This window comes from Lycorma delicatula, chromosome 2, assembly GCF_047948215.1.
Source record: "Lycorma delicatula isolate Av1 chromosome 2, ASM4794821v1, whole genome shotgun sequence".
Taxonomy (NCBI): domain Eukaryota; kingdom Metazoa; phylum Arthropoda; class Insecta; order Hemiptera; family Fulgoridae; genus Lycorma; species Lycorma delicatula.
The window spans coordinates 224977955-224992244 of NC_134456.1; the positions used below are offsets into that span (position 1 = coordinate 224977955).

Consider the following 14290-nt stretch of genomic DNA (forward strand, 5'->3'; position numbering starts at 1 on the left):
CCTGGCTAGATGGTCGTACGAGCGAAGCGAGCTCTGACCTGCTAATTTATATCTAATTCAGATGATTAGCTCACATAAATGTTAGAAGGTAAATTTACACTAGTTACATTACTATCCGCTTCACAGCCACTTGATCTACTCATACTGAATCGATAGTTAAAATCAATCGGATCAATATCTAAATCTTAACGGTCCAGTTCCCTTACTTAAGAGGATCGCCTTTTATCTCCGAAAACTTATATATAAAATATATACATAAAATTTATAATATATGAGATTAAAAGTGAAATATTCTACTGTCGCCCGACTTGTCGCTCTGTAAAATGTTATCATTGTTTTACGTCAGGTAATGAGTTTAAGTAAGGTTGCAAGATTTGAGGACGTGGTTGACCATTGCAAGTTTAAGAAAAAATTTAATAAAATTTTATTTCATTGTACAGAAAAACAATTCTTCATAGTTTTCATGCTAGTTGATGAAAGATAGTGCAAGTACTCTCTTTCTCCAACGACCTATACACCTGCTTTTAAAGTACTTTGTGTTGGTTGTCTTATAAACCAAGCAAGCAAAGCTCTCACTGAAGGCTTTCACGAGAATATTACCAAGCAGTAAACTGGTATAAAACTGGTCGACACAATCCCAGTGCGCTAGTAATCCGCGTTCACACTAAATTAGAGTTGAACAAAAACGTTTTTAAAAATGGTTGCACAAGTTAGTACAATAAACCGTAAATCGCTTATTTAATATTAGTTAAGAAACAATATTAAAAATAAACTGAAATGTAAGGTCATATAAAGGTTTTACTAATAATTCTCGTATTCACGTAATCAGTTGGTTTAAGTTTTGTAAATATTAGGAGAATTTTGTCCTGCAGAAGAAAATACTATTGGTCATAGATAAAACTATTAATTTAAAAACTTTAAAAAAAATTGGTATTGTCTTTTATAAATCTTACAAACATAAGAAACTGAGTAGTAGCAGTTATGTTGATTCTCACATCAACTACAATTGAAAATTACATGGAAATCTAAGTTGAAGTTTCATTAAAGTTGAGAAACTATCAGCCGTTACTTATGCAATTGTATTACCACTGTTACCTGCTAATATGGATAATATATTGTTTGTTGTAAAATAAAATTTGTTTACTGAATCGTAACAGAAATCAGAATAAATGATACTTAATTCTCTCCAACACTAATTCTTTAAACCTTAAATACTTATGAAACGTTAAAGTTGCAGAAACCGTGAAAACAGACTAAAGACTTGCAGGTAAAACATAATTTACCATAATTTCTTCAGGTCTTTTCAAATTGTTGCGTGTTTGCGGCTCGATCAGGATATTGAGGAATTGACAATTGAAAATGCTTATATAATTACAATTCAAGTTCAAGAACATAAATAAAGCAGACAAATCAATAAATAATAATAATAATAATAATAATAATAATAATAAACGACAGCAATAAACAACTCTCAATAATAATCAGAATAATAACAATAATGACAACAGCAAACAATAACAATAATGAATGTCAATAATAAACAAATAATAATCATAGTAATCACAACGACGACAACAACAATAATAATAAAAAATGATTACATACAAAACAAAATTTAAAGTAATAGTTAGGATTTATTTACAGTTACTTTAATACTGAAAACCAGACGTCAGTCCCACTGACAAAAGACATTAGCATGATCTAACACTTTTAACCACTAATCTTGTATTAACAGTAATAGTACAGTAGATAAGACAAGTATAAAGTTCTTTTGCTGCAAATACCTTTGCTGTTCACAAATAAAACTACCCTAACAATGTATGAATGAAATTTAGTGCATTATCTCTTTCACTTATAGTCTAACAGTAACTCACTGAACCGTTTCCTGTTTTCATATACTGTCCACAATAGAATTATTTGTGACATCAACTTAATCGCGTTGAACGTGTACGCTCTATAAATTCGCTCCTTCACTGACTGTCATAATAATTCCTCGCAGGATACTCTCGCCTCAAACTCACATAATCACTCCTCGCTTAGAACTCTCTCGGAGAACTGATTTCAACTCGTCTTCCCTGGAGTATTTATACTCCTATCCTCTTGACCTGCAGGACCGGATCCCAGTTGAGCTTGAGAACGATCGACTGAGCCCTTTCAGTTTTCCATGCGTTCCTAACCTCGGTCCGGTAACTCTTCTCGCGGAACAACATCTGTTTAGGTGTGCCAGAGCGCAGTATTCCAAAGTACGATTGTTAAACTGATCTGTTAGCTTTACTAAATTTCCTTTAGCCCCTTTCTGGATTCCTTCCACTGTTATATTTTCTAATACTTTCTTCTTAATTGGCAGGAATCCGTTACTCTGTATTGTAACAGGACCGGTACACCGGTCCTGTTACAATATGTATTAAAACTCAAGAATCTAGCAGAAAATAAATTGAAACGGTAGTGTAAAACTCAATTTTTTCGATTGAGTTAAAAATATTATGACAACAAGCCTTTTGCCATACTTTGTTTCTACTGTTTTTTTTTTGGCGGGGGGGATATTTACTGGTACTTATCATCATTTCTGTCTTTAAAAAGGAATCTGCATGCCTGTTTTTCAGCTACTTCTTTCAATTGGTTGATTTCTTCTTGTTCTCATTTTGCAAAGAATGCTAAGCCGTCGGCAAAAGCTAGACATTCAATTTTGACGTTCTGATTCTTTTTTCTATTTTTACACTTTAATCGTTATTTATAATCATATACGAGGTACGACAATAAAGTAATGATACTGATGTGAAAAAAATGTTGCTTACCGTTTTAGTCATGTTTAGTGTTGTCTCCTTCAAAGTAGTTCCCCTCTGATTGCACACACTTATTCCAGCGCTTCTGCCATTGATGGTAACATTTCTGGAACTCATCTTCTGTAATATCCTCCAAGACCCTCGTCACAACCTTTTGGACATCTTGTGTTGTTTGAAAATGGTGTCCCTTGACCGCTATTTTGACTCCTGGAAATAGAAAAAAGTCGCACGGAGCGATATCTGGTGAATAAGGTGGCTGTGGTAGTACTGAAATTTGTTTTGAGGTTAAAAATTGCTGTACTGACAGAGCAGTATGGGATGGCGCATTATCGTGATGCAGAATCCGACTATCAGCGATGTTGGCACGGACACAAAGAACTCGTTTACGAAGTCTTTCTAAAATTTCTTTGTAGAAATATCGGTTAACTGTTTGTCCAGGAGGCACCCGCTCTTTATGAACAATTCCCTTGGAATCGAAGAAGCACAGAAGCATGTATTTCACTTTTGACTTTGACATGCGAGTTTTTTTTGGTCTGGGTGATCCCTTTGAGCACCATCGCGAACTTTGGCGTTTTTTCACTGGATCGTATTGAAAAAACCAACCTTCATCACAAGTGATAACACGGCTCAACAAATTTGGATCGATTTCCGTTTGCTCTAACAGATCGGCTGCCACATTTTTCCGTGTTTCTCGCTGTTGTGTGTGATTTTTGGGGACCATTTTTGCACAAATCTTTCTCGTACCAAGATCTGCAGTTAATATTAGACGAACCGTTTCTCGATCGATGTTGAGTTCTTCTGCGATCATTTTCACGGATAATCTTCGATCAGATCGTACGATTTCACGCACCCTGGTCAAGTTGACATTTGTCCGTGAGGTTGATGGTCGTCCTCTGCGGTCTTCATCTTCAACATTCGTTCTGCCTTCACTAAAAATTTTACGCCACCGAAAAACTTGAGCTTTTGACATAACCTCCTCTCCAAAAGCCTTCTAAAGCTTACCGTAAGTTGTCGTCGCGTTTTCACCCGATTTAACGCAAAAAGAAATGGCATACCGTTGCGCAATATTTTGCGGTTTCATTTCTGTGACGAGAGACACAAACACGTGTTCACTTATTACAGCACAACTCACGACCGAGCAGTTGCATCAATGTGCCGCTTGGACTAGAAGTAGCTTATAGACCAAGGTCAAAGATGGTGTGCCTACGCAAGCTGCAGGGTTGCCACATCTTGCAAAGAAAAATCAGTCTCATTACTTTATTGTCGCACCTCGTATGCCGTATGTACATATATATTATAAAATAATTAAAAGTAATTAATAACCGATATACCACCTTACCGGCAAATAAGTGATAACTTCTCGAGACTTTCAGTTTTTTCAAACAATCATCAGGAGTTAAAATATTATAATAAAATCAAAAGTTAAAATACGTATACAGTGATGACTGTTTGCAAGTTAACAGTATACTGAAGAGAATATAAAGATACCCTAGTGGATTGAAATGTAATTAAAAGGAAAACCGTGTTATTAGAAATTAAATTTTAGTTATGATTATTATTTTCTTTATGTTTGTATTTAGTACTTATTTAAATAATTTATCTTCTTTAAAAAATATTTTTGTTCATTAACTAAATTTTTTTGATTACTATATATGTAACATTTCTCTAAATTATGTGCATTAAAATGAGTGTAAGAAATATCTAACATTTTTATAAATGTTTTTGAATTGTAAGTATAACCGTTACCTAAATTACGTTTAGTAAAATTAGAATTCTCGAGTTTATTGTTTTTAATATTATCAGTGTATTCTTTTTGCACGTATAGCAAATTTACGATTGGTCATACAGACATATACCATATCGCAATTCTCACAACCCAGACTATATATACCCCCTGATTGTTAAGATTAGAATCATTACTTATAATTGTCTCATTACAATTATTATTGATATATTCAATAATTATAATTATAGGTCACCCTTACAAACGGTTATAATATTAATAGTATAAATAAATTTTACAATAGAATAAATAATAAAATTAACAAGATAAACAATATAGAATTATTACCAGATAAAAGTTTTAAAAAATATACATAGAAAATGAATACATTCCAAATAGTCAAAAAATTGCTAGTAATGACTGTATACGTACTTTAACGTTTGACTTAATTATTTTAACTTTTGATTTTATTATAATATTTTAACTCTTGGTGATGGTTTAAAAAATCGAAAGATCTCGAGAAATTAACACTTATTTGCCGGTAAAGTGGATATATCACTTATTAATTACTTTTAATGAAATATTCCAGCAGAACCATGTTTAGGAAATTTATATTTTTTTTACGATTAATTCACCATATTAGTTCAAATCTTGTGTATTGGAATATGAAAAGAAATTTTTGTAGCGTTATGAAAAATGCCATGCCTGACCGTGATTTGAACTTAGGACCTCCAGTTGAAAGGCCGAGTCTTAATTTTCCCATAAGTTTTTCACGACTATCTAAAATCAAGTTGAAAAACATTGGTGGAAGACCATTTCCTTATCTTAGTCGTGTTTTTATTTGGAATTATTGGCTTACTTCATCTAGAAACCTCACTTTTAGATACAGTATTGGTTAAAGTTAGTTTAATTAAATTTACGGTTTTTTTTAATCAACTTTATATATATTCTTTTAATGTATCAAATATAATTTCTCTATCTAGTGAATCGTAAACTTTTTGAAAATCAGTGTATGAAATAAAGATGTCTAATTTTTCTTTATTCTTGTTAATTTTCAAAATAAATGTTTCTCTGATTATTAAATCCATTCCCTTTTTGTAAACTTGTTTTGGATTTCTTCTGTAAAAAAAAACAGTCAGTGAATCTCAACATCAATTTCTCTCCTATAATAGCATCTATTAAATAAATAATTCATTCTGATAAGTGTAAAATAAGATGTTATACTGATCATATCAGGAACGAGAAGATATATTACTCGATAGATTAAATAAAAGGAACTGCCCCAGGATATGCCAGGAATGATTAAAAATAAGTACCACGGTCTTATTCGCTTTACTCCTATAATTTTTTTTTCTCAATAATAAGATTATTTACTAAAAATAAAAATTCTTATAAAATTATACAGGTTAAAAGTAATGAGTTACTACTACTGTCTCATGATGAGACAATCGACCTAACATCTGAACACTGTACAGCCGAGTTTAAATTGTGGATCCCCCTCCATTACGTAATGTGTCGTTTAAAATAATAGTCGTACTCTCTTCATGATTACTTCCTTATTAACTGTTTGTCCACCCCTTTAGTATACATGTCATTTACTAGCAAATATTTCTTACTTGTATATTCCCAACACATCATAAGGGCCCTTGCGCCTTCAGCCTTTAAATAGAAAGGCAGATCTCACACAATTCATAAATAATTCAAATAACGTGTCTTTTTTAAATAGATAATGGTATATAAACAATTGTAACTAGTGAGACTTCAAAAGATGTATGCTTTAGAATGGCCGATAAATTTAAATTTGTTTAAACCAACATTGTTTACTATTCTCAAATCAACAAATCTTTATTTTAGACTCATCTATATGCCCATTCATTAATTAAAATTTTCAGATAAATCTAAAGAGCCATTTCATTCGTAACAAGTTAGCGCAAAAACATCTCTGGTATCAAATTAATCAAAATATTAATAGCATTTCAAAGTTATTAATTCCAACGACCCACAAAACTTTAGTATAAAAGCAGAAATGTTTAATGTTAGTTTTAAGGAGTTTTAGCAGATTTCCAAAGAATTTATAGAAATTGGTACTTTGCCCATTCAGAAATGTAAGTAGACATTTATACAGTTGCTGAAATATTAGGAGAGAACAAAAGTCCCTTTATTGCTCGTATTACTAGATCAGTATTATTCATATCTTCGTGAGTTACTGATTAACAAAAGTTTCAGATGTCTGGTGTGTTGTATATACAAAAGTTAATAATAAACTATTCCGTTTAGTGAACTCCTGTGTACTGGTTACAAATGTTACTTTTGAACTTACGGTATAAAATATTTAGTTTTTATTACTGAATTATTTGATGAATAATCAGAAATGAAAACGAAACAACCATACAGGAAAATAAAGAATGAAGAATAATAAAGAAAAATAAAAAAATTAAGAAATATATCTCAAAAAAACAAGAAGATGAATACAAAGAGGAAGAAAATGTTAAAACCAAAGAAAGAATAAAAGCATGAAAAGAAGATGATAAATAGTATGCCTCAATATATATACTGTTCTTGTGAGGGTCTATTTTTCAGTCTCTGTAGTTAACTTTAATGTAGATAAAATTAAGCAGAAAATAATTACATAAAATTAAACAGAAATTAAACTAGAAAAACCAAAAATAATACGATTCTAAATTATAATTTTCAATTAATATTCAATAATCAGATGTTTCACCAAATCTATTACATATATACATATGTAATAATGCCTATTAAATTACATATACATATTTTAAAAAGTACATAAAATTTTATTTCACTAGTAGTTTCTGATTTTTTTTATTATTATTGAATTATTAGTTATTGTTAAAGGTTTGTTACAATCACGGATTAATAATTATTAATTAAATCACTATATTTAAATTTAAGTTAAAAAAATAAATTAAAAAAAGGAGATGAAGTCTGATTCGAACCGATATGCCTTCCCTTGTAAGTCCAAATATTTCATTAATTAAAATTCTATTTGGCTATAACTCTGGGACCAATGAAAATAAGTACCACTTATAATATATCATTGAAAGGCTCTCCAATGAGGGCTTATTACTGCAGTTAAAAAAAGTACGAAATCCAAATTGTTTTGGATTTTGGGCTTTTTTAGACACTTTCAGTTCAGTCGATTGCAATCAAAAGGGGAGATGAACAATTAAAAGTTACAACAGTGCTAAATCCAAAGTTTGAACTTCCTACGGCTAATTGTTTTTGAGTTATGCAAGATACGTATACAAACATCATGCCAAAACTAGTCAAAATGGATTTAGGAATGGTCAAAATGTATATTTCCACTGAAATCTGAAAACAAACATTTTTTGCGATCACTATACTTCCTTTACTTTGTATAAGGAAGTAAAAACTGTTTTTTGGGGTGATTTTCAAGGTTTTCATGTTGTAATTTTAAGGGTGACATGTTAGAAAGCCAAAATTAGATTTTTGCAAGCACCACCATGTCCCAATGGTTCCAAAACATCAATTCTGTAGCCCAAATCAGATTTTTGGGAGCACCGCCAATTGCAAACTAGTGTTGCTATAGTATTTCAGTTTCAACCCACCGGGTTGGTCTAGTGATGAACGTGTCTTCCCAAAGCTGATTTGGAAGTCGAGAGTTCCAACGTTCAAGTCTAGTAAAGTCAGTTATTTTTATGGATTTGAATACAAGATTGTTGATATTGTGTTCTTTGGTGGTTGGGTTTCAATTAACTACACATCTCAGCAATGTTCGAACTGAGACTGTGCAAAACTACACTTCATTTACACTCACACATATCATCCTCATTCATCCTCTGAAGTAATACCTGAATGGTAATTCCTGGAGGCTAAACAGGAAAAGAAAAAATGTACTTCAGTTTTGCAATAATCCAAAATGTGATCTGGTATGAAGGAACGGGGTTTGTGACCAAAAGTTTTAATAGTTTTGGGTCAGTTTAAACCTTTCCTTTTTTGTGAGCACAGGTTCAATATCCAAGATAAATGATAAAGAAATAAATAGAAAATGTCTGGTAGCATTTATTTTAGTCGTTTATAAAGTTAATCAATTAAATTAATTATTTGTAAAATTTATAAAACAAGAAAAAAATGTCAATATTTAATCAGTTACATACTTTTCAAAGTAATTTTTTATCAAATGAGAATTCACAATAAATTAGCAAAATCTTTATTTTATAGATGCATGACTTCCGATCTGATTTCAATGGCACCTTAGTTTTTTTTATTAACAGTATATTGTAATTATACAGTAAATGAAATCAGTCACGTTCTGATTGCCAACATTTCTAATCTAACAGCTGCAACCAGAATAAGAAGAAGGAACATTAAAGACATTATATAATGTACAGTGTAATGCAGAAAGCGTATCTTGATTTATTGCTTTTCATAATTTGGCATTATCAAAAGCCTGACATGATAAATATATATAGCTTTCAAATATTTATATAGCTTTTAAATATTTCAAGCTTTCCCATGAATTACAAAAAAAAAAAATTTTTTAAAATGGCTATTGTAAGTGATTTATAACTTATGCCAGGTCATCTTCAGTCATTATAGTTATGACAGTTAAGATATAAATATGTAATACTATTTTTACTAAATAAATGAGTATTTATTTACAACTTTTTCCATTGAATTTACTCAATAATATTTGTATTATGTATTAATTTTAGTTCAAGTATAATACATTAATATGACTCTTCTGCTTCAGTAAGGAAGAAAATTAGGTATGCTTTGAAATAAATAAGAGGTTTTTCATAAGAGAAAAGTTATTAAACTGAGTAAAAATATAATATAATGGAGGATTTAATTAATTTTTTACACTTTATTCTACACAATTTAGTCCAGACTACAGTTTATATATATTTTACGATAGAATTTTAATTTTTCTAATTTTGTACTCATTAAAAAAATAAAAATGTTGTACAGTTTTTAAATAAGTTATCGAAACAATAGTTTCATTACTTACCATCAGTTATTATTAGCAGCAGCATAGTTAGTTCATTTTAATTCACTGTGAACAACTATGGATCCTCTATATGTTTTTATGACTGAATGAAGTGCTGAATGAAGATAAGAAACGAATTCTAGCTTAAATATAGGGAGAAAGAGTTACTTAATATCTACACTAGAATTAGATAGCAGTTATAAGAAAACTCTTATAAAAAGATAGGAAGATGAAGAAAGACAAGTATTGATTCAGAGAAGAGTAAGACAAGAATGTAATATGTTCCCATTTTTTTTTAACTACTGCATGGAAAAGAAATACAGGAATTAAAAGGAAAAATTTTAAAGCAGAGTAACCATGTGGGAGAAAAATAAAAGATGTTAAGATATTGAATATAATCTTTTTTCAGAAACCAAAGATGTGTTAGATGAAGTACTGAATGACATGGATTTATTGGAAAGAATTTCAGTATGAAAAGGATTTAAAAGTTAAGTAATAATGAGTCAACTGATGACTCAAAAACTGATTACATTTAAAGAAAAACAATCAATTATGATAATAAAATTAATTTTTAATAAAATAAAATTTGTTCTGTTTGTTTTTGTTTCAGAATTTTTTAAATTAAAAATGTGCTTTAATATAGGAATACTACAAATATAATTATTATAAACTATATTCAACAAATAAAGGTAAAATTTTGATCGAATATAGATAGAAATAATTGATTATTGATCCAAATCTTCTTCATATATTTCTTAAAAATACAATAATAGTCCATATTGATTTCAATGGAGCTTCATCCACAAGATAAAGAAAAACAATACATGACAGAAAGCAATTTTTCAGAATTTTGTCTGTAGTGCAGGTGGTATTGTCAAAATATTTTCACATGCACAAATAAATTTTCCAAACACTCACTTTGTGTAGATATTTTTCTCTTCTCCAAGAGAAATAATTACGCTGGTCAACATAAAATTTGGAACTGAAAAGGGTGTTCTATATAATATTTTAGAAGCTAAATCTGATATGTATTCTGAAACAACTCATCACGTAATGTTCTTAAATTACAATCCCTTAGATTTATTTGTTCCATCATTGATGGAACAAACAATACAGATAAGTTAGTACATCTGTATGTTTGCTTATTCACATCTGATTCATGTTGTGATGCATGCTGCAGACCTGTATTTGATACATAACAGTCGATTGATGTCATTTTACATCAAGCCAGACATGTACAGACATGTCAGTGAGTCAAATAATGAGTAATTCAATGATGAAATATTCTTCAGTATGAGTTCAGCTCTTGGTATGAATTGCTGTGTTCTTTAGTTGTGGTAATGGTTTTATCATACACATATAATGATTATTTCATAAGTGATGCCATAAATTTAGTGAAAGATTTTTATGACAGAACAACTTTTGGAATTATTTTATTAAACATCAAGATTTATTAAGTTGTGTCATCAAGATTTGTATGTGTATGTGTTTTTTTTTCACATTGTGTTTTATTGCACTCGATGGTGAAACAATTTTATGAAGTATTTTAAGTAATTTATGAAGTATTTATAAATTAAAACTTAATTATTTTTATAATTAAGCAAGTATTTCTGTAATATTTCAGTTTACTTTCATTCATTAAAACATTTTACAATGAATAAAAATTGGGCTTGTAAAAATTTTGCAAATATCTTTTGTTATATTTGCGGAGAATTCACCACAAAAAGTCAATGAAAAACACTATCAAATCTGCTGAAAACTGCTTACAAACATTATTCTGACTATCCTTTGGGAAACCAAAAGTTAAATCCTGGGCTCCACGTGTAGCGTGTATGAATGCTATGTTAAACTAACCCAGTGACTAAAAGGAAAAAAGAGCATTTGCCTTTTGGTGTACCTATGATTTAGCAAGAGCCTACTAGCCATTATGATGACTGCTATTTTTGCTTAACAAATGTTACTGGTTTCAATTCAAACAATAAAAGCAGTATTGCATACCTTAATGTTTGTTCAGTTATGAGAGCAGTACTTCATGGTGTTGATTTACCAATTCAATTCTCCCAACATCTTGGAAAGAAATTTCTAATTCCCCAGAAGGCTCAACCAATGAATCCTTAACTTCAATAGATATTAATTACATTCCAGAAGAATGGAATTCTTAACCTCACCTCGTCACACAAGCAGATCTGAGCGACCTAATTCGTGACTTGTATTTGTCAAAACAATATGCAGAACTCCTAAGTTCATGTCTTAAAGTATTGGATTTTCCCCATTAAACTTGGGTGACATCACCGATGAACAAGGGCGGTGAACAAGGAGAAAGATTCCACCAAGATACATTGCAGATGGAACAATATTATCAAGGCAGATAGAATGAATCTGTGATGGGCAACTACTGCTGGATGATAAAAAGAGAAGACTTCACTGAACACAAAAGGAAAATAAGAAAAAATAAATTAAGATAAACATAAATGTCTGCAATATAAAGGTAGGAATTTTAATATATATATAATAATATATATGTATAATTTTAATATATATATATATATTATTTTATTATTATTTATATATTCTATTATTTAAGAAGTTTTTTCAATATTTTAAAGCGTCATAACTAAAAATCTGAGGGTGATGAAGAAAAACTAATTTTATTTTAGGATTCAGCATAAAAAATACATTCTAATTCACCTACTTTTATCTCGGTTCCAAACTATTTTTTTTCTTTTGTTGACCAGTGTTATTAGATAAATTTCAGTACCTTTTTATATAACCAATGGAGGGAAGATGGATCAAGGGCAAGGTTGGGCATTACTGATATTTCTTGTTTCATTCATTAAACGTTTTTAATTTATTGATCAGCATGGTGAAACATGACTATGTTTTAAAGTTTATTAAAAAATAAATAACAAATCTCTTTAGTAATGTCGAAAATAATCCTTCCAGAAGATGTTTTTGAGCTTCACAGGTATCTTCAAAGAGATCTTCTGAAAGAATAATTTCAATGCAATTTGAAAGTTTCATCAGCAGTTTTTAATGTTTCTAAAATCTGAAATTTTATAAAATACCATCATCCAACTATTCTAGCATTCATTACATTTACCAAGGTAAATACAATGGATGTGAGTAGTGGCTGTCCTGGTATTTGTGAAATAAGAATTTGTTTAAATAAGCTGAATGTATTTGTGTTTATAAATGTATATAGTTATCTAATTTACATCACTTTTAACTTTGAAGTTTTAAATTTGAATCAAATTTAAAATATTTCAACTTTCTCTCTTGAAATCTTTCTTCTATAATCCTTTTTAAGTGAGAAAATAAAAAAAAGGAATTTTGCACCAAAAGAAGTAGAATCTCCAGATCATTCTTGAAAAATATATCTCTATAGATAAAATATTTTTAATATACAAAATAGGTTGATGAATCAGACAACTAACAGAAGGTATGTTAAAAATTAATTACAATCAATCTTTACTAAATTACATCAACTTATCAATTAAGAATGTAAATAAATTATTTATCTATTCATTCAAACAATTTTATTAAGGAATTTTAGTCTTAATCAAATGAAAAATAATTTGTCTAAAATTTTAATTATTTGCTCTATTACAAACAAAACCTGAAAAGATATTTTATATTATTAATCTGCAAAATAGTAAAATATGATCAATTCAGTTTAATTACTTGCCGGCCTCCGTGGCGCAAGTGGTAACATCTCGGCCTTTCATCTAGAGGTCCCAGGTTCAAATCCTGTCAGGCATAGCATTTTCATACATGCTACAAATCATTCATTTCATCCTCTGAAGCAATACCTAACAGTGGACCGGAAAGTTAAACAAAAAAAAAAGAAGTTTAATTACTTATACTTAAGATGGCATATTTATCATGGGCTCAGGTAGAAGGTTTCAGTACTCTCACAAACTGTAATGTGTCTCCTGAGCTTTAATGTTAGAATGTTGTAGAAGTTTGATAGAAAATGACCCTCAATATCTTTGACTTCACTAAAAGATAATACAGTCTGACATTATCTTCTTCCAGTTATACATGATCTAAGTATGATGTTCAATTGTATTTTTAGAAACTGGAAACAGAAGAATTATTCTATTTAATTACCAAATGACCCAGTTAATCATTAACACGATAACTTCTCCTAATAACTGAAAGAACTGAAGAAGTGGCTGAGCTCCTAGGCCAACTTTCCAGTTGTAATATCACAGAATACAAAGAATAGAACCAAGACCCAGAATATTAGAATTGTCAACTTTTTCATGACCTATGACCCAATCAAAGATAACTGGAACACAGAATTGTGAAATTATAAACTTTAAAACAACTTAGAAGATAGATTATTTACAAATAACTATCTGGGTAAATTTCTGAGTTACTGTATCGGGATGATAAAAGAATAGTTTACCATCTTCCCAGGATCAATTATGATTATTAGAATATTAGATTCATTGAGGTTTCACAGTTTTTTGCAACTCCCAAAATTAACTTCAAAAGATATATAGATTTACTCTACATACATATAGAAAAAACAGGCAGGAGGCGTAGTCACCTATAGAGAATGGTGAGCCTTATAATCCCCCCTCCATCATTCTCTCTTACTTTGTGTGATCCTCTCCTTTATTCATTTCCATTATCAAAGTAATTTTCTTACTTCACAGTTTGATGACATATTGAATACATCACTATTTTTTATTCTGGTTCATTCAGTTATTAAAAAAATATCAGAATAATTAAACATCTTTTAATAAACATATCCACTAATTAATAATTGCAAAAAAAAAATTAAAAATTTCATGATGTTAC

General features: G+C 29.9%; 1 protein-coding gene across 1 annotated transcript in view; it reads right to left on the reverse strand.

The window, feature by feature from the left end:
* The window catches only part of LOC142320082 (uncharacterized), a 77853-nt gene that overhangs the window by 30667 nt on the left and 32896 nt on the right, over positions 1-14290 (reverse strand). The gene's annotated exons all lie outside the window — the stretch shown is intronic.